The sequence below is a fragment of the Podarcis gaigeae genome (assembly GCF_964106915.1).
Source record: "Podarcis gaigeae genome assembly, chromosome: 5".
NCBI lineage: Eukaryota > Metazoa > Chordata > Lepidosauria > Squamata > Lacertidae > Podarcis > Podarcis gaigeae.
Window position 1 is genome coordinate 16,298,583 of NC_139681.1, and position 21,436 is coordinate 16,320,018.

Sequence of the window (21,436 nt, forward strand, 5' to 3'; positions counted from 1 at the left end):
ATCTGGTAACCTTATTTTAAGGGTAGCTGCCATCATCTTAGATTGTGCCCAGAAACAAACTGAGAGCCATTGAAGTGTTTTTGTGTTGTTGTTGTTGCTGCTGCTGCTGTTGTTTTTAAAAGAACTGGTGTTCTGTGCACAATCACTGCCTCCTGGGGGAGCAAGTTCCATAGTCAACATTCTAGAAGTTGTACCAATTTAAGTTCCTGAGTCATATTCAAGGACAGTTTTGTATATAATGCATTTCACTATTCCTGTTGGGAGGTTGCCAGGTTAACCTCCTGTTGGGAGGTTATCAGAGCATGGATCCCTGTTCATAAATGGTGGCAACTGCTGAACCAGCTAACGCTTTTGAGTGGTGCTCCATTCTACTAAGACGCAACCTGTCCTCTAACAACAAAGCCAGCTCCATCAGAAGTGCAATCCAAAGACCTGCCAACCATCTCACCACAGTGCCTCCTACTTCTCAGCGTTAAAAGTCAGTGCTTTGACTGACTAACTCAGGATTAAATCTCAGTTTATTGAGCAATTCAGCTGAAACTTTTAAGCCTACACTACTTACATTATGCAGCTATGTGCTCGTTCTACCATCAAACAATGATCAGAAAGACCTAATCGAAGTGAAGCGGTATTGCAGTAACCAATCACATGACATTAGGGGAAAGTCCTGATTTCTGAATTATCCAAAAGCAGATCTGGTGGGAGAAGTAGACTGATAGCTGAATTTATACTTTGTCTTGTTGGTTAACCACAATGACCTCCTTTGCAGACATACATCAGATTTATACGTGTTATGCATCACCAGATTCAGATCTTATCATAATTGGAAACACTTATGTGGGCTTACACAAATACAGCTTTGAAGTGCTAGTTACTTCTGAATGACCAAAAATACTAAAGTTATCTGTAACAGATCACTGAAAGCATTGTGCAATGCATTTCGGATGATCTTAAATCTGGCACAACCCGCCTGAGAGCAAATTTGGTTCATCTTTCAGCATTATGTATTCACAATAGAAGGCTACTTCAGATCCTTTAATTTTGTCCTCCATTGACCTTCATTTTACGCTTAAAGGTAAAGGGACTCCTGACCATTAGGTCCAGTCATGGCCGACTCTGGGGTTGCGGTGCTCATCTCGCTTTATTGGCCGAGGGAGCCGGCGTACAGCTTCCGGGTCATGTGGCCAGCATGATCAAGCCGTTTCTGGCAAACCAGAGCAGCGCACGGAAACGCCATTTACCTTCCTGCCGGAGTGGTACCTATTTATCTACTTGCACTTTGACGTGCTTTTGAAATGCTAGGTTGGCAGGAGCTCAGCCCGTCGCGGGGATTCGAACTGCCAACCTTCTGATCAGCAAGTCCTAGGCTCTGTGGTTTAACCCACAGCACCACCCACGTTCCCATTTTAAGCTTACACCCCCCAAAATTAATTTTATACTAATTAGATTTCTTTTTTTAAAAAAAGACCTTGATATAGCTATTTTAAAAAATAACTGCTGATGCAGGTTTACATGCAACTCTGTTCCATGTGATTTGGGAATGCTCTATTTATGGTGAACTTTTAGAAAGTTGTCCTTGGCAAGGTTTATTTAGTCTTGCCCAGAGATCTCATTTATTAATCTTATCATGGGCTACATTTCTGTGATCTGGAAGCTTCAAGAATCTGGACTGTCAGAGCATTGCTTGTAGCACTGCACATTATTTTACACTTTCAGAAATCACATTTTGCACCTATTGATTTGAGGGCCTTTTAGGCAAATCGTATGCTGCAGGAGGGATAAATTAGAGAAATGTAATGCTTTGTCAGCACTCCTATAGATGTTCTCTAATTAAACATTAATCTTTTGTTGGAATCCAAGCCATATGCAAAAACTCCATGTTTCTTTCCTGCTTTTTAATTTCTTTTTCCTTATTACCATAAAATTCCCTTTGTCTTTTATTACTTCTTCTTCTTTTTTTTTTTTTTTGCCAATAATAGTGCTGATCTAATTGAAAACTGTCATTCAAAAGGCACTCGCTACAGGACAGGCCGACCAGAGGTGCCAATAGGTGCTCCTTTCCCACAAACTCAGCAACACAGAGAGCTTCCAGTGTTCTGTATGTCAGCTAGGAATGGAAATATTTGTCCGTTTCATTACTCTCAGTTTCTCATTTCCCCCATCTTAAATTTAGTCCTCCACATTCTGCAGCAATTTGTACTTTTTAAAATGAAAAATCCACATGAAATGTCACCAGTATTTTAGTGTGAATTTCTGCTTCCAAACGCATTTTAGACACAGTTTTGACCAATGCAAGCAATTTCATTCAATATAATGCATTTTGCTATGCTATTTTCCACTAATACTTTCACTTTTGTGCATATTCTCCCCTAATGCATGCATATTTGTAAACATTGCTTGGTTCAAAAAGTGCATTGCAAAAATTCAGATAAGTGCAAAGTTCAAAGGTGGGCTGTGTTTTGGTTTGCATATCATTTCAGAAAGTGCGAATTTCTGAAATGTGTTTAAATGCGTACTGAATTGCATTTCTCCTTCATCCCCAATTTCAGCCATCTATAATACAGTTGGTGGACCATCTTGAGAAATTGTTCTTGGTTGTTGGTGAAAACTGAGACGAAGGACTAAGTGGCCCTGAAACCTGCTTTTGACTGCAATCATGTGTTTACCATAGCATCTAATGATCACTGATATTTTTCATTTGTCCTATGAGCGCATAACTCTCCTTGGTGTTTGGAGGAGGCAAGATTAGATCTCATCCACAAAAGCCTAGAGACAGCCCAGTTACGCAAACCTAGCTTAAAGCAGGTTCACTAGATACAGCAGTGTTGGGGTTGGAAATGGAATGCAGATGAGTTATAAGAATGGGAACCAAAACTGTATAAATATAACCAGGGAATCATTGGTGCCAAGACAGTTAAGCACAAATATTTGTCCTCTGACAATGAATGCTTACCACCCTGGTTTAAATCATCATTCTACACTTAGAAATGCCTTATTTGTCATTCGCCAACCACTGACATGTAATATCTCAACTCTTCGCCCAGCTAACACAACTAAAACTAGCACATGCATTCTAATATTTAAATTCATTCTGTTGACATTCTCATTGGGTCTGATTTCAATTAACTCTCGACTCACTGCTCAATATTCAGGCATTTTTAATTGTCATATGTTAAGGTACTGATGTATGGAAGTGAAAGCTGGACCATAAAGGAGGTTGATCGCCGAAGAATTGATGCTTTTGAATTATGGTGCTGGAGGAGACTGTTGAGAGTCCCATGTAAGAAGATCAAACCTATTCATTCTTAGAGAAATCAGCCCTGAGTGCTCACTGGAAGGACAGATCCTGAAGCTGAGGCTCCAATACTTTGGCTACCTCATGAGAAAAGAAGACTCCCTGGAAAAGACCCTGATGTTGGGAAAGATTGAGGGCACAAGGAGAAGGGGACGACAGAGGACGAGATGGTTGAAAAAATGTTCTCGAAGCCACTAACATGAGTTTGACCAAACTGCGGGAGGCAGTAGAATACAGGTGCGTGGCGTGCTCTAGTCCATGGGGTCACGAAGAGTTGGACACGACTAAATGACTAAACAACAACAAGGTTGAAGAGACAGGAAAGGTGCTCTTGTTCCTTGCCATTTGTAGATTCAGATCCTCTCTAAAGCTACAAATTTCCCCCCCTAAACAATGTAATATTTCTCCTGCATAAATTACACAAAGGTCTAAAGCTTTGGTGTGCATCAAAGTAAGAAGCTCTATAAATAGTCACAACTTGTTGTAAACTTCCTAAAACTTTTCACCATCCATTTCCAATATGCAAACAGGCTGGGAGAGAACGAAAGAAAAGTGATTTGCTAAGCTCAAACCCTTTTCAGCTGAAAGGCCACATTCTAAAGCTACAAATTTGATATTTAGATACTTTTGTAGCATTTGGAATGGCAATTATAGCAACACTAATCGTTGGCTGTCTGCTGACCTCTCTCACCAAGGTTCAGGTAGGTGACTGCCTTTGGGGGGGTGGAGTTAAAGCGCTTTATCAAATTCATCATCTACATCATCATCATCGTTATATTAAATCAAATTCTTAAAAGTCAAAGAACTGTTCCACTGAGGGAAAGGGAAATGAATTTGTGACATCATATCTGACATAACTTTGCACAGCTGACTACATAAAGTTGTGTTTCCATTGAGCTCTGTGCTTAAGAACAGATTGTATGCCCGAAAACACACACATTAAAAGTGTTTTCAGGATGGGTGGGTGGGGCTGCTGCTAAAAGTTTGCACGTCTAGAGATCCCCTGTAATTATAAGCTTCTCAAGTTAGAGAGAGAGCCAGCGTGGTGTAGTGGTTAAGAGCGGTAGTCTTGTAATCTGGGGAACCAGGTTCGCGTCTCCGCTCCTCCACATGCAGCTGCTGGGTGACCTTGGGCCAGTCACACTTCTCTGAAGTCTCTCTGCTCCACTCACCTCACAGAGTGTTTGTTGTGGGGGAAGAAGGGAAAGGAGAATGTTAGCCCCTTTGAGACTCCTTCGGGTAGTGATAAAGCGGGATATCAAATCCCCCCCAAAAAATAAAAAATAAAAATATAAAAAATAAGGTAGGGACATTTTTCTGAAATGAAATCTCTCCCAGTTATGTCAAGCAGGTTTCATGGTGCAGCAGAAATCAAGACACAGCAGACATAAAAATTACACGAAAAATTAAGCAAAAATGATCTTCAGTGCATTTTTGGGGGGTCTGCAAAGCTAAAGGTCTCTGCCCCCCCCCCAGATTAATAGTCATCACAACTTCACAAAACTGGAACCACATATATTTTTGTACCTATGCCAAAACTCCAAAGCGTGGTAGCTCAGTCCTGTTACAGGAAGTACAGCTGATCTACTGAGTCAAGGGCTCCCTCTGCTGGCAAAGTGGTGGTTCAGAAGACTTCAGAGTACCTGAAACGTCAAGAATGGCATTTATAGGGCATCTATGCACAAATTAACAACAATATTTTTAAGAGGATTGTCAAGATTTCTCCCCAAAATCTAGGGCAGATGTCGGAAAATAGGGATTGTCCTGTAATGCACTGTATATGAGGCTAGGAGACAGTCCATCAGGATAAAAGGGGTGTGATGTGATGGGTATGGATTTGAGAAAGTAGAAAATGAAAGCCAGTGTGGCTAAAACATGAAACAATTGCCTTATTGGGGTAAATGTTTGATCCATTGTGGGCTTTCTATAGGCATCTGGTTAGCTACTTGAAAACAGAATGCTGCACAAGATAGGTCTCATCCAGCAGGAAACACCAATCAGACTCATATTTCCAAGCAAAGAAATACACAATACAGTCTTATGGCATCTATATTCATAGGGGAATCCAGCAAATTAAAGGCCAGTTCTGGGTAAATTGGTGTAAAGGGCTATTAAATTTAAAAATATCATGCATATAGAAGAACAAGTCTTGCTGAAGAGGAATCAGCATGGCTTCTACAAAATAATTCCTATCTTAGGACCTCTAGAATTCTTTGAAAGTGTTAACATGCATGTGGATAGGGGATTGTACCTGAACTTCCAAAAAGTTTTTGACAAGTGTATCATTCAAATTGGTTATATCTGGCTGAAGTGAGTTATTTGACCAGGTATGTTCACCAGATAAAGGGCCCTTCCAGAATTATTACCTTTTATGAAAGCTATTGTACAAGTTTGGTATGAAAGGAATGATTTCTGTGGTCTGTAAGGGTCCTTTGTCTCTGGTCTGTGATTCTGTGATTCTGCCATTCTACTGGAAGAAATGTGGGAAGCTAACTTGGGGGAAACTATCCTTGAAGGATCATGGAAGACCATGTGGCACAAAGCTCCATTGTGTGAATATTATTATTATTATTATTATTATTACTACTACTATGTTTCCGAGCACAAAGTATTAGTGCTGACCTTTAAAGCCCTAAATGGCCTCGGTCCAGTATACCTGAAGGAGCGTCTCCACTCCCATCGTTCTGCCCGGACACTGAGGTCCAACTCAAAGGGCCTTCTGGTGGTTCCCTCACAGTGAGAAGCGAGCTTACAGGGAACCAGGCAGAGGGCCTTCTTGGTAGTGGCACCTGCCCTATGGAATGCCCTCCCATCAGATGTCAAAGAGGAAAAAAACTACCAGACTTTTAGAAGACATCTGAAGGCAGCCCTGTTTAGGGAAGCTTTTAATGTTTGACAGACTATTGTATTTTAATCTTTTGTTGGAAGCTGCCTAGAGTGGCTGGGGAAACCCAGCCAGATGGGCAGGGTATAAATAAATTATTATTATTATTATTATTATTATTATTATTATTATTATTATTATTATTATTATTATTTATATTACTATTAAGGTTTTTTTTTTTAGAAAAAAATCTTTTGACAAAGTCCCTCACCAAAGGCTTCTGACAAACTTAGGCCTCCTGAGTTAAGAGGTTAGATCAGTAACTGATTAAAGAACAAGAAAATGTGTGGGAACAAATTGAAAGTTTTCACAAGGAAAGTATATAGCCAGCGAACTTGGCGGAGTTGAGCCACCTCACTGCTCAACTCCCAGATAATTTATTAACAGATTTTTTTAAAAGTGGGGGGTCAATACAAATCTTTGGGGGCCCTAGCTCTTACACTGAAAAGTTGTGGAATACTATTTGTTAAGTTGTGGGCACTTCAGTACATAACACTATTCATTCTCTTTAAGGCTGCAATTCCCTGTCATTGATCAGATTGCAAAACTAGAGTTTAGCAGCTAAGGAACAGCCAAGACATTACCAGCCAGGCTATGCAGAGCTTGTCTGAGGCCTGGGGCAAGAGTCCCAGGTCAGCTGGGTAGCATGAGATGTTCTTGCTATGACAGCGTAAGTCCAGCAGGCCCCTAGTGCCCACCCCCCCAGCTGTCTTAGCCCCCTGAGGGCCTTGACAAGTGCACCCAGCTGCCCCTTCCCATCTGCATGGGCCTGCAGCCAGCCTTTATTAAGTGGCATATTAAATGCCAAAATCTCGTAAACAGAGAACAATACAGGAGCATAGCTCTCCACCCAGCTACAGACAGGTATATCTATAACATTTAATCCTAAACAGATTAGTTACAGACCTAATAGGCGCAAAAGGTTTACCTGCTGAGCAGCAAGCAATCTGAGTTAGCCTTGCATTACCTCTTAAGGATACCTTTGCTTTTAGAAAGACAACGGCAGTGATGAACTGGCCTGTGTATTAAACAGACGACTGATCTGCATGGTCTCTGAAGAAACTGAGAGAGAGGTACAACAAGAGGTTGGAAGACAGAGGCTTGTATGCCCTGCAGCCTGGCTTGTCCCCTCAAAGCTAGCCACCTGCCCTCAGGATCCAGGTCTGTTGCCATTGTTGATGTTATCAGTTGTTAAGCCACTCAACTTCTTTTTGTGGAATTGGGCGAGGGGGTGCCAGCTCTTCCTTTGCCTCAGGCAACAAATATATTGGGCTTGGCCATGTTTGCATGTGTGCAGAGAATTGTGGAAATATACAAATACCTGTTAAAAATCAATTTCTTTATACAGTGGCACCTCGGGTTACATATGCTTCAGGTTACATACGCTTCAGGTTACAGACTCCACTAACCCAGAAATATTACCTCGGGTTAAGAACTTTGCTTCAGGATAAGAACAGAAATCGTGCTCTGGCAGCGTGGCGGCAGCAGGAGGCCCCATTAGCTAAAGTGGTGCTTCAGGTTAAGAACAGTTTCAGGTTAAGAACGGACCTCTGGAACGAATTAAGTACTTAACCCGAGGTACCACTGTATATCACCAAAAAATGAAAACTGGTCATTAAGAATAAACAGATGCTTTGAAGGCATTTTCCAAAGTTAACATCATGCATGGAATCACCTATGGATGTCAGCATTTTTGTTTGAAGTCCACAAATTGCTAAAAATCTGCCTGCAAAGTCACAGAATGTTTTCCCCAAAATCTCAGCTGAAGACAAGGAAACCTTGTTCTGAGCACTACAGAGTCCACAGCACTGCCAGTCCGATAAGTCCTCTGTTCCGAGTAGCACTGTGGAAGGATTAGTGTGGATTTGTGTGATTATGTAAGCAGCTGGATCTTAAACCTTATCTATTTTTAAGGCCTCTCAGCATCTGAGTCATATTTGCATCATTTTACAGCAACCTCAAAAAGTCCAAGCACCAGGCATTAGCAACTTAACGGACACAGTGACAAGATTCCTGTTACCTGCCAATACACTACGGTCGCAGCCCTGCTGCAGGAATCTAGGATGGCAACAGTTAGTGTTGTTTTATAAAATCACCCCAGACACCACCCAAAATGGTTTGTTCTCCAAATACATCCCCAGTGGAGAAGACAAAAACTGTAATCAAAGGCCATTTGGTTGTTTGAGACCTCAAAGCGTAGCATAGATCCTTTGTGGAAATACTACTTGAAAAACTATAGCAGTCCCAACGGTAGAAGAATGGAGACTGAAGCTGACAGACTATGCAGAACTGGACAGACTAACTGGGAAAATCAGATATCTACAAGACCAAAAGTTCATCGAGGACTGGGGGAAATTTGTTGAATATCTGAAAAGAACGTGTGATGTGCAAACAACGCTAGTGGGGTTCCAAGAAGCACTGTGAAAGTTGAGATATATTGTTTGAAAGAAATAGAAGTGGGAGGGAAGGTTAATGGCAATATAAACAGAAGAAATGCGTAACTGGGAGGCAAATACAGTGGTGCCTCGCAAGACGAAATTAATTCGTTCCGCGAGTTGCTTCGTCTTGCGATTTTTTCATTTTGCAGAGCGCGGATTCCCTGGGTATTAACGGCTTTAAGAAAAAGGAAGCAAACTCACAAGACGTTTTCGTCTTGCGAAGCAAGCCCATAGGGTAATTCGTCTTGCGAAGCACCTCGAAAAACGGAAAACCCTTTCGTCTAGAGAGTTTTTTGTCTTGCGGGGCATTCGTCTTGCGGGGCACCACTGTATGGATGATTGTCAGAGAAGCTGAAGGAAGTCCAAATAGAGTTAAATTTGTGGAAATTCTGATATGATTGTTTATTTGTGTTGGAAAATTAATAAAAATTATTATATAAAAAAAGAAAAACTATAGCAGTCATCTAGGAAATACATGGGGACACGGGTGGCACTGTGGTCTAAACCACAGAGCCCAGGGCTTGCCGATCAGAAGGTTGGTGGTTTGAATCCCCGTGACAGGGTGAGCTCCTGTTGCTCGGTCCCTGCTCCTGCCAACCTAGCAGTTCAAATGTACGTCAAGTACAAGTAGATAAGTAGGTACCACTCTGGCGGGAAGGTAAACAGTGTTTCCGTGCGCTGCTCTGGTTTCGCCAGAAGTGGTTTAGTCATGCTGGCCACATGACCCGGAAAAACTGTCTGCGGACAAATGTCGGCTCCCTCGGCCAGTAAAGCGAGATAAGCGCCGCAACCCCAGAGTCGTCTGTGACTGGACTTAATAGTCAGGGGTCCCTTTATCTTTACCTAGGAGATACACAAGCTCATTTAAGCCCTGGGCTGTGTTGCATCCACAGCTACCTTTTGGGGTGAAAGTTCCCTTGGATAGCTTCTAGATCCTGAAGAACCTGAGGGCCACGCCAGCCTGGTATGTTGTGTTTTGTGAATGTATTCTGCATTATGTCATCGGTGCAATAATAGTGCATTAGTGGCAGATTTATACGGGATGATCCACACACCATCCTGCTTTGTTAGTTGTTCTGCAATGCTTCCCCAGTGTTAACATATTATTGATGTCTGGAGGGACACGCTCGAACAACAAAAGTAGGACACACATGCAGAGCCCAGAACATTTGAGGTATGGAAAGGTTGCAGAATTATAGCAGGAAGTTACTGGACATGCACCAAGTGGAAATGAAGCAGTATGCCCACCTTTTGGAGGTGCAGGCAGCATTGAAAATGTGTTTGTGGATAACTGCCCTGATACCAACATGAGCACAAATAAGCACAAGGTAAAGGATGTCTGGAGAAGCCCTGCACACCTGTTAGCTCAAATTTTGCCCTTTGAATCAGTTACCTGCTACTCAGTAGCAGGTAAGTTGTTTGTCCTCCAGGTCTAGCCCCGTGCCCCCGGCTCATAGCATGGCTGAAACAGGACTGCAGCAGACTGAGATACAAACTGTATGCTTTGTTTTGTTTCTATATAAAGCAGCCTTGGAGGAAAGGTTGAGGGGCTGCCTTTTGCTTTTGTTTTCTGTTGTTTGCATACTCAGCATCGTTTTCTACCAGCTATTTTTTTCCAGGAGAAAAAAAGAACGAATTGCCTGTACGTTTTCCTCAACAGGGAGAATAGTAGTTTAGGGTGGGCAGTTCTGAGCAGACAAACGATAAGATGGGTAAGATTTAAGCAGCCCCTCCTACTCTTTTAGACTGGCAGCCTTGGAAATTGCTTTCCGCAGCTCATCACCACCTGCAGTTCGAACCTTGGACAACAGCTCTCGTAGAAAGCAAGTGGATTCCTAGGTAGATCTGTTCATGTCTGGGCTGGGCTGCTGCTGTAGTTACAGCTGAAACCCACCAGATGTCAGATACATCTCAACCATCTAAACATCTCAACAGTTGCTGACTGCTGACTGCTAGTAGCCACTGCGGATAATCTTAGGGACCACTCGATAAGGGCAAATTGCGCAAGGAAGGGGGCTTGCTTGCAATGTCAGATACAACAGTCACATAATTTTGAAGCAGCTTTTTATATGTGACGATTGTGAAGAGGGACAGGGTTTTAAAAAATCAAATCACCCCTTCTCTTAGGGTAAAGGTAAAGGTAAAGGGACCCCTCACCCAGTGGCGTAGCGTGGGTTGTCAGCACCCAGGGCAAGACAAGTAATTTGCGCCCCTTAACCCGTGGATTTGCGCTCCCTAACCCTAACCCCCAGATGTTGCGCCCAGTGCGGCCAGGCCCCCCTGCACCCCCACGCTACGCCACTGCCCTCACCATTAGGTCCAGTCGTGACTGACTCTGGGGTTGCGGCGCTCATCTCACTTTATTGGCCAAGGGAGCCGGCATATAGCCATGTGGCCAGAATGACTAAGCCACTTCTGGCAAACCAGAGCAGCGCACAGAAACACTGTTTACCTTCCAGCCGGAGAAGTACCTACGGTATTTATCTACTTGCACTTTTGACGTGCTTTCGAACTGCTAGGTTGGCAGGAACAGGGACTGAGCAATGGGAGCCCACCCCGTCGCGGGGTTTAGAACTGCCGACCTTCTGATCGGCAAATCCTAGGCTCTGTGGTTTAACCCACAGCTCCAGTTGAGGCTTATTCCAGCCTAAGTGGCATGAAATCTGAAACAGCAAGTGCTTTGTGTTTACCCATTTACTAACTGAAGGGATCTAAAAATACAGTAAGAACCACTTTTGTTAAATATTTTATAAATTTTGTATCAAGATGGCCATCAGGGTTTTTTTTAATGCACTTCTCAGAATGTTAAAACACTATAGTGCATATCCAAACAATATGTGGGAATCTGACCGATTAGCAGCAGTGACAAGGAAGCCTTACATTATGTACCCCTGCCTGGTCATTTTGGGCCTCGTGAGAGATATGTTTAGTAGTGCTGTGTGCCCATGAGGTTCTTTTTAAGTCCACTAAGCCCAGGATATTTATGGCACCTGGACTTTGGAATGTACTTCCAATGAAAATCAGGTTTGCACTTAGTGCTGACATTTTGGTTGTCTGCTTAAAACTCACCTGCTCACCAAGGCTTTCCAGCAGTGTTTGGTGTATTAAATTGATCTACAGCTTAGTGTTGTGTGTTTTCGTCTATTTTGTTAACATATTTTTATTACTTTCATTATACTTTTTCTTAATGGGACTATTCCTAGGAACGTTAGCGCAACGCAAGAAGCATGAAACCTATAGGGAGATTAGTTAGTTATTGAATTTGTATACTGCTTTATCTTTCAAGCAATCTCTAAGCTGTTAGCAATCCCTAGGGATGCCCTGGGATCTGTTTATCAATGATTAATGTTTAAGCTTTACTTGTCTTGAGGTTTGCTAATCCTTCAACACCTCAGTAATTCTTCCTAGTCCCTCCCAACTTCATGCAGAGGAAACCAAATCCAACAGGATTTTCTCTTCTTAACCCAGTCATGAAAGGCAAATGGATGGAAACAAGACTAGTACCATTTTTGTTTGTGCTGAGGGCGACTAGTGTTGGTGTAGCACTGACATCTGTTCTTTGTTAGGAGGAGCAAGCATATTTGCACTTCTTCTAATGCATTGTGCTGCTCTGTGTGCCTTCATTGACTTTCCAAACTCTGCTCCACCCACCTGAAGTCATGAAGATGTCAAGTCTCTGGGATGGTTCAGTCAGTAGAACACGAGACTCTTAATCTCAGGGTGGTGTGTTCAAGCTCCACGTTGGTCAAAAGACTTGTACTAGATGAGCCTCGTGGTCCCTTCCAAGCCTACAATTCAAAGATTCAAAGGTCACCATTCATGCCTCAAAAGTCCCATTCAAAGTGTAGGGCAAGAAAGCACACTAACAGATGTCTTCAGAAGCCCCTCTCCCAAAGTGTGTAGCACTTTGAACCGGGCTTCTGAAGAGCTGACAACCAGCTACGAAGGGGCTGTGCAGGCAACCAGCTGATTGGCAGTGCCTGTCAACACTCATTAAGCCAAGCCCTGCCCTTGCCTGTCCCATAGGTAAAGGTAAAGGGATCCCTGACCATTAGGTCCAGTCGTGGCTGACTCTGGGGTTGCGGCGCTCATCTCACTTTATTGGCCGAGGGAGGCTTCGGGTCATGTGGCCAGCATGACTAAGCCGCTTCTGGTGAACCAGAGCAGTGCACGGAAACGCCATTTACCTTCCCGCCAGAGCGGTACCTATTTATCTACTTGCACTTTTGACGTGCTTTCAAACTGCTAGGTTGGCAGGAGCTGGGACCGAGCAATGGGAGCTCACCCCGTCATGGAGATTCGAACCACCGACCTTCTGATCGGGAAGTCCTAGGCTCTGTGGTTTAACCCACAGCGCCACCCGCATCCCATACCTGACATCATATACAGCTCAGGGGCAGAACATTCGCTTTATGTGCAGAAAGTCCTGGGTTCCGATTTGTTTGCAGGGAGGTTAGATGGCAGCATTGCATCAAAGCAAGTGCCACTCCACTGTTTCAAATGCATATTTCCATTGCTTTCCTTATTGCAGAAAGTCTGATCTTTTTGCTGGGGAGGCCAGTTTGTTGCACAATTAGAACCGTGCAACCTGAATTTGCCAGGATGTGACTGAATCCCACCCAAAAATAGCAACACTTTGGAAGCACCTCACTATAAGGCAGCTTGCTATGTTCGTTCTGAAGCATCATTTGAAATAGACCTGAGCAACTGAAATCAAAAGTACTGCGTTTGAGGATCTCTGTGTGACTCATGGAAACACTGAGAGTCAGTCTCCTGAGATGCCAACTAGACCAATCTCTTTGGAAAATAGGTCAAAATGGTTAAGGAAAGCTAAACAAATAAAAGGAAAGGCTGGGTTGCATGGGCTCATTAGCATTTCAAAAGGTGCACACAAAGCAGGTTCTGCTCTCCAGCATGCTTACTCTGGCGAAAAGGTATTAAATGTAAAGCTCTTTTTAGATTTAGGATTGTGCTGCTTTTTGTTTGTGGTGTGTTTATGCTCTTAAATGCTTTGGGGATGGTACTTTTGCTTTAGCGCTGTAAGCTGCTCTGAGAATCTGCTTGAAGGGTAGAGCATAAACCCAGGAAGAGGTAAGATGGCATAATGAAGATCAGAAGGATCTAAGGGCAAAATTAAATCTTGCTTTTGTAATGGTCTAAGAACAGAAAACCTCTTTCGCTACTCATAATCCAAATCTCCACATACACAAACAAAACCTTCCCAGAAGTTAAAAGCACCTCTGACTTTCAGGATTGGAATTGACTTCAGCCTCATCTGCAAACAGTTCTGACCAGGCTCAGCCTTTTTAACAAACAAACAAACAAACAAACAAACAAACAAACAAACAAACAAACAAAATAAATTCTTATTTGAGCATGGAAGTATTAACCACTGTACAAACATACAACTCATCTTACAGTTCAGATTGAATTTGTTTGTTCATAAGACATAACAAGATCACATAGATTTTCAGTGTACCAATACAATCAAAGCCATTAATTCATATCCCATAATCTCCCCCCCCCCCAAATAATAATCAAGCACACAGGTCTCTCCAGAGCTAATGCTAAAATCACCAATCCCAAGGCTATCCCAAGGCATCTTAAAAAGCAGAGACATCACCTTGCCAACAAAGGTCCGTACAGTGGTACCTCGGGTTAAGTACTTAATTCTTTCCAGAGGTCCGTTCTTAACCTGAAACTGTTCTTAACCTGAAGCACCACTTTAGCTAATGGGGCCTCCTGCTGCCGCCACGCTGCCAGAGCACGATTTCTGTTCTTATCCTGAAGCAAAGTTCTTAACCCGAGGTACTATTTCTGGGTTAGCGGAGTCTGTAACCTGAAGCGTATGTAACCTGAAGCGTATGTAACCTGAGGTACCACTGTATAGTAAAAGCTGTGGTTTTCCCAGTAGTGATGTATGGAAGTGAGAGCTGGACCATAAAGAAGGCTGATCACCGAAGAATTGATGCTTTTGAATTATGGTGCTGGAGAAGACTCTTGAGAGTCCCATGGACTGCAAGAAGATCAAACGCATCCATTCTTAAGGAAATCAGCCCTGAGTGCTCACCAGGACAGATCCTGAAGCTGAGGCTTCAATACTTTGGCCACCTCATGAGAAGAGAAGATTCCCTGGAAAAGACCCCGATGTTGGGAAAGATGGAGGGCACAAGGAGAAGGGGACGACAGAGGATGAGATGGTTGGACAGTGTTCTCGAAGCTACCAGCATGAACAAAAAAATTCCTTCCAGTAGCACCTTAAAGACCAACTAAGTTAGTTCTAGGTATGAGCTTTCGTGTGCATGCACACTTCTTCAGATACACCGGCATAGATACATCTGTAACTACCAGCATGAGTTTGACCAAACTGTGGGAGCCAGTGGAAGACAGTGTGCCATGGGGTCACGAAGAGTCAGACTCGACTAAACGACTAAACAACAACAACAATACCCCCCCCCCCCAATAATAATCAAGCACACAGGTCTCTCCAGAGCAAATGCTAAAATCACCAATCCCAAGGCTATCCACTGTGCACACCCACACCCCAAGAAGCAGAATAAGTTAGGAGAGAATAGAAACAAAATTTGGAAAAGTAGCTGCTGGTGGTTGCATTTTTCAACCCATCTCCCCTTATCTCTCTTTCTTAGTGACTCAGTTTCCAGGGAATGCTCAGCTGTCAAGAAGGGAGGGGAGATAAACAACAGGTTGAGAAAGATAGCCAGCAGCTCTTCCTTTAGTGGGTGTGTAAGTTGCGATCCCACGATCCAACCTTCTCTGCCTCTTGGCAGCGAAGCCTCAGCAGATAAAGGTGGCATGTAGAAGAAGAAGAAGAAGAGTTTGGATTTGATATCCCGCCTTTCACTCCCCTTCAGGAGTCTCAAAGCGGCTAACAATCTCCTTTCCCTTCCTCCGCCACAACAAACACTCTGTGAGGTGAGTGGGGCTGAGAGACTTCAAAGAAGTGTGACTAGCCCAAGGTCAACCAGCAGCTGCATGTGGAGGAGCGGAGACGCGAACCCGGTTCCCCAGATTGCGAGTCTACTGGTCTTTTTTTTTTTAATAGAATATTTATTAGCATTTTCAATAAAAACACAAAAACAAAAAGAAACAAAAAAATGACAAAAATACAAAAATACAAAACTTAAAAACAATTAAACACATAAAATTTCAATTACTTATTTTCTTTTAACTTGCTTCTCAGACCTCCTCACGCCTCCCCTTCTTGTATTCCAATTCAAATTATTAGCTCAGCAAATCCTTATTACTTATTTCTCAACTTTAACTTAATAATTTATTTTAACATATTATTTTATTTTATTTTTCTTTCATCCATTTCCTCAATTTATATTTGCAGACCTTATTTTCATTTAATTTAGATCATTTTAAAGACCAGTTTTAGCTTATCCAAACTTAAACATCAATACTTATACATCAATACTCATTCTTAAACATTTTTCCTAAAGTCGACCAAAATTCCCTTCCACGACTTTCCCAATTTTCGTACGAATAAGAAAACAAAATAAAACCAGAACAAATTATAATTATATACCCTTTGGATTCCCAAACTCCACCCACCCTTTTCCCGGTTTCAGTCCCCAACAAGTGTCCATCAGTCTACTGGGCTTAACCACTTCACCACACTGGCTCTCATGAGATAGGATTGCATTCATATAGCAAGTACTGTATAGCCCACTTCTGGGTAACCTAGATAGATTGTTGAATTGCATCCAGGATGGTGGTAATAACTGGTATTCTGACAAAGATTTTTTTTAAAAAAAAATGGGCCACTGGGCAGCTGCATAGTAAGTGGATATGAACTTTTAAAGCTTGGCTGCATCTTCATCAGTGATTGTAACTAATGAAGCCTCTGGGGACTCTTGGAGAGCCAGGTTGCATGTGTTCCTATTGGATGAGTCTTTAGGCTTCAAATTCGTTAACTGCTATTGAGTGAGGACAAGAGTGTCTGTCCTCACAGCCTGTTCGATCCTTGGTTCTCCTGCATCGCTCAGGTATTTGTCTAAGTGTACCTCACCCTTTGGCCAAAGTAGGAGGACAAAAAGGCAAGGAAGGCTGAATATCTCAACCTTCAATTAATTGACTTGAAAATTGTATCTAAAAGTCAAGAACCAGTGTAGCGAACACAGTGTTGGGCACAGATTGGGGTAATCTGGATTCAAATTCCCCCCCAGTTAATCTTGAAAATGATCATTCACCCTTTCTCAAGCTTGCCTATCTTACAAGGTCTGTTGGGAGAATAAAGTAGGATGACTTCATGAACATTGCCCTGAGCTACTTGGAGGAAGAGCAAGGTACACATTAGGTATGAGTAAACTCAGTTTAGCCCTGGGTTCCCCCTTTCTAAAAATCAAACTAGTTTTAGTTGCTGTTGCAGCATTCCCACAGAGCTCCTTTGTCTTCTATCCTAGATTAGTCACAAGGGAGATTCCATCCAGTCTGGGATCACACAATGGATCAAACCATGCACACAAAGCTTTGAAGCCCATCAGATTTGGTTATGTGCTGATATCCCTGAATTCAGGCAACTGAGGGCAAAAAAAAACCAGACAAAATCACACAAAAACTGCAGATGAAGTCAATGGGGCTCATAAAATGATACCATATATTATAGGAATAGTAGATCAAAAATATGTTTTATGTGCTGTTATTGCTGTAATGTATCATATTTCTCCCCCTATCAAGTTGATCTGTTATATCATTTATGAATTTGGGGTATATTTCTGCAAGGAGTGCTAAAATAATATATAATAACAATTATAATAATACAATCATATTCCCAGCACTGCTGAAAATGTTAGCAAATTGAAAATCGTTTTGTTTTTGTCTCCACTTCTCTGTTCCTTTGAAATTCAAGTCACCCGAATTCTTGAATTTGGACATGACTGTGTCCACCCCAAGCAAGGAGATTTGTGTAACTGGAAATATTGAGTGTGTTCTCCTTTTCCAACCCCGATTTAGAGGTTAGGCCTCATGGGGGCTCCTTACTGCAACTAATACCAGGTATTCTTGCCTTAAAAGTTAAAAAATTAAATTGGGGAGAGGGGGGAACAGATTCCTCACTAACTAGAAATGACTCATAAGAAAATGGCATGTATGATCAACAAACCATTTTTCTGCAGCTGGACTCTCCCAGGCTGCCTTCACAACTGCAATCATGACTGGAATGGAACCCAAACCAAACAAATTTCCATGTATTACTGGAAATGTTTAAAAAATAATACAGAGGCAGGAAGAACAGCTGGGAGGAAGTATTTGCTTTTGGAATTTGAATTTTGACCCACACATCTCCTGGGAGGAATAACTTAGCAGTCTTTGAGGGTGCATTTGTGGGTCATGTAAGTTTAAGAGAAGGAGATGTGGCAGCTGATCATATGGCAAGGACACCCTTTTCTTCACACATGCCAACTTACCCCAAATGCAGGTAGAATTGATATGGTGGAAAAATGAAAGATGCCAGCTAACTGTGAAGATAATGGATTTTTTTTGTGGATTACTATGGGTTAAACCACAGAGCCTAGGACTTGCCGGTCAGAAGGTCGGCAGTCGAATCCCCGCAACGGGGTGAGCTCCCGCTGCTCAGTCCCTGCTCCTGCCAACCTAGCAGTTCAAAAGCACGTCAAAGTGCAAGTAGATAAATAGGTACCGCTCCAGCAGGAAGGTAAATGGCATTTCCGTGCGCTGCTCTGGTTCGCCAGAAGCAGCTTAGTCATGCTGGCAACATGACCCGGAAGCTGTACGCCGGCTCCCTCGGCCAATAAAGCAAGATGAAAGCCGCAACCCCAGAGTCGGTCACGACTGAACCTAATGGCCAGGGGTCCCTTTACCTTTATGGCACACTGCCATGATCATCGACTGGCACAAAATCACAGAATGGAACATGATGAGTTTTTAGGAAAGGCTGCATGCCAATACTATTTCTGCCTGTATGAAGGTCATGTTAAAATGGGGGCGATCAGATGGCTAAGAGAGCATGGCCGTAATAAGGAGGTGGGCTGTAGAATACACAGGGCTTCTTCCTGACATGCTTCCACTGAAACATGGGGGGAAAGGCAATGCCTGTATTTATTGTAATTTTGTATAAATTGTGCAACTACCAGATCCCTGTTTTGGAAGATTGAGAAAATCCCAATACTTGTCTGCCCCCTTGGCAGCTGCCTCATTGCATTCCTAAAGATCAAGAGAATGGGTTGGAGGTAGGGAAACTGCTGGTGCAATGAAGGTGAATGCACTCCATCTAGGACACCCAACACGCCTGTTTTTATGGCTTCCACATGCTGGCAATTCCACACACCAGTTGTACAGGGCAAGAGCCACCCAACACCTAGAATCACCCTCACCACACAAAAAGTCTCAATGACAATGCTGCTTGTTTGTATAGTGGCCACCACTGTAGCAACTCTCTATTTGATGTGTTGAGCAACACTTGTGTGTTTAACAGCCACATGTAGCTTCCGTGGTGTTGGAAGTGCTTCCAGTAGTTTCCACGTGGTGGCCAAAAGACCTACACCTGGAAATGAAACACATCAGGGTGCACACTTTATTTTCCCTATGGTTTTCCCCATAATTATAATTATATATAAAATTATAATTATAATTTTATTTATATCCTATATCTTGGAAGTCGAACGCCTTGCCAGTCGAACGTTTTGGCTCCTGAACATCGCAAACCCGGAGGTGATTGTTCCAGTTTGTGAACGTTCTTTGGAACCCAAACATCCGTCACTGCTTCTGTGGCTTCCGATTGGCTGCAGGAGCTTCCTCCAGCCAATTGGAAGCCACGCCTTGTTACCCAAACGTTTTGGAAGTTGAACGGACTTCTGGAACAGATTCTGTTTGACTTCCGAGGTACCACTGTACAACAAAACATCAAACATTAAAAAACAGAATATCCTATACATATCCTATCCCAGTAAGAACTGCAAATATGGGAATCATAGAATTGTAGAGTTGAAACAGACCACAAGCGTCATCTAGTCCAACTCTCTGCAATGCAGGAATATTTTTCCCAGTGTGGGCCTTGAATCCACAAACCTGTGAAGAAGAGTCTTATGGTCTGCCAACTGAGATGTGGGCAAAGACCATCACCTCAGAGTTTGCCCCAGCTGAACACCCCACCCCACACTCCTAAAAACAAGACAATTGGCCACCATATGCCCAGTGAGGATAATATCAGGAGAGAAAGGGGAGCAGGCAAATAATACATCAGAAGAATTGGATGGGATAGTTGCTGTATTTCTTACTGAAGATGTGATTACTCTGGGTTAAGTTTCCTTTATGAGCGGCATTTAAGTATGAAAAACAACATTTTTTTCATACTTGAGAGACATTCATCTCTGAAATAAGCCGACTCCTTGCCAGTGTCTGTTGAGCTCCGGCAGCAGCAGACCAGGTGTATGTGATAATCCTGACCTGCAATCATGGGATATCTTATAAAAGTGGCGGTGTATATAATTGCTGTGCCCATGCTGAATCAAGTGGCTTTAATTTTTCAACAGCCTTTTCCCACAGTTCAATCACTTCTTCTCTGCCTGCATGATCTCAATGCATTCTCAGTCATGTTCCAGGAATGTGGCATGCAGCATGATGCATGAACAAAGAGCAGGACGGATAAAAGGTGTGGGGCAGCAATAGAAGCTGGCAGCACGCCTAGAAATCAGGCCCTTGAAGTGGCTGGATCAACACGGTCAACTTCTCAGCCTGATAAACTCTGGTTTTTTAGCTGCTTTCTTTGTTTTTGACGATCAGTTTCAATGCATATTGTTGTCCATTGTATGATCCGCTGGGTTGCTATTATTTTAGTGTTCTGCACTCCAGCCTGATGTCTGTACTGATGAAGGGCAGGATAGAAATATTTTTAATTTAATTAATGTGATTTATAGATGATAGATAGATAGATGATAGGTAGATAGAGAGATAGATGATAGATAGATAGATAGATAGATAGATAGATAGATAGATAGATGATAGATAGATAGATGATAGATAGATAGATAGATATAGATAGATGATAGATAGATAGATATAGATAGATAGATGTACTGTAGATAGATAGATGATAGATGATAGATGATAGATAGATAGATAGATAGATAGATAGATAGATAGATAGATAGATAGATAGATGTACTGTAGAGATAGATAGATAGATAGATAGATAGATAGATAGATAGATAGATGATAGATAGATAGATAGATGATAGATAGATAGATAGATAGATGATAGATAGATAGATATAGATAGATAGATGTACTGTAGATAGATAGATGATAGATGATAGATGATAGATAGATAGATAGATAGATGATAGATAGATAGATAGATAGATAGATATAGATAGATAGATAGATGATAGATAGATAGATAGATAGATAGATAGATGATAGATAGATAGATAGATGTACTGTAGATATAGATAGATGATAGATAGATAGATAGATAGATAGATGATAGATAGATAGATAGATAGATAGATAGATAGATAGATGATAGATGATAGATAGATAGATAGATAGATAGATAGATAGATAGATAGATAGATGATAGATAGATAGATGTACTGTAGATATAGATAGATGATAGATAGATAGATAGATAGATAGATAGATAGATAGAAGTGCTTTTCTTCTAGAAAAAGCGTGCTGGTATTCACCCTGAAGTTGTTACAGTAACTGCCACACTTTTAAGCAGTGCTGAAAAAGAAGGTGCCAGTACTGTGTACCCTTGAGTACCCCAGAAAACAAGCACTGGATAGAAAGATAAATAGAAAGGAATTGCCAGGCTGATGTTATTGTCTCTCATTT

General features: G+C 42.2%; 1 long non-coding RNA gene across 1 annotated transcript in view; it reads right to left on the reverse strand.

The window, feature by feature from the left end:
- Positions 1-4,817: 4,817 nt before the first annotated feature.
- LOC310844428 overlaps positions 4,818-21,436 on the reverse strand; it is a 30,352-nt gene continuing 13,733 nt past the window's right edge. Inside the window, exons 2-3 of the long non-coding RNA XR_014564117.1 lie at positions 12,269-12,405; positions 4,818-4,938 (exon numbers count right to left, since the gene is read on the reverse strand). This is a non-coding gene — a long non-coding RNA (uncharacterized lncRNA). The remainder of the gene's footprint in view (positions 4,939-12,268; positions 12,406-21,436) is intronic.